This window comes from Grammomys surdaster, unplaced genomic scaffold (genome assembly GCF_004785775.1).
Source record: "Grammomys surdaster isolate TR1022 unplaced genomic scaffold, NIH_TR_1.0 681, whole genome shotgun sequence".
Classification (NCBI taxonomy): Eukaryota; Metazoa; Chordata; class Mammalia; order Rodentia; family Muridae; genus Grammomys; species Grammomys surdaster.
Window position 1 is genome coordinate 237,842 of NW_021605100.1, and position 312 is coordinate 238,153.

Consider the following 312-nt stretch of genomic DNA (forward strand, 5'->3'; position numbering starts at 1 on the left):
GATCCCATGAAAATGCCTCGCCTTGGGGAAACTGGGAAACAATGGGAGGGTTACAGCAGGCTTGATGAAGTCTTCATGTGGTTCCTAACAAATCTTACTCTACATTCTTTCCAAGTTAGGGAGATGACCTTGGAAAATGTTGATACTCCTTCTTAGCCCCTGAAACATTCTCTTCAGGGGCAATTCTAGATCTTTTCTTTCACCAAGAGGCCACTGATTGGCCATTGCTTCTCACTCTCTCTGGCTCATACATCTACCACATAACTTAACATTTCTGTCACCTGCTCCTTATGAAACTATTAGGAACTAGGA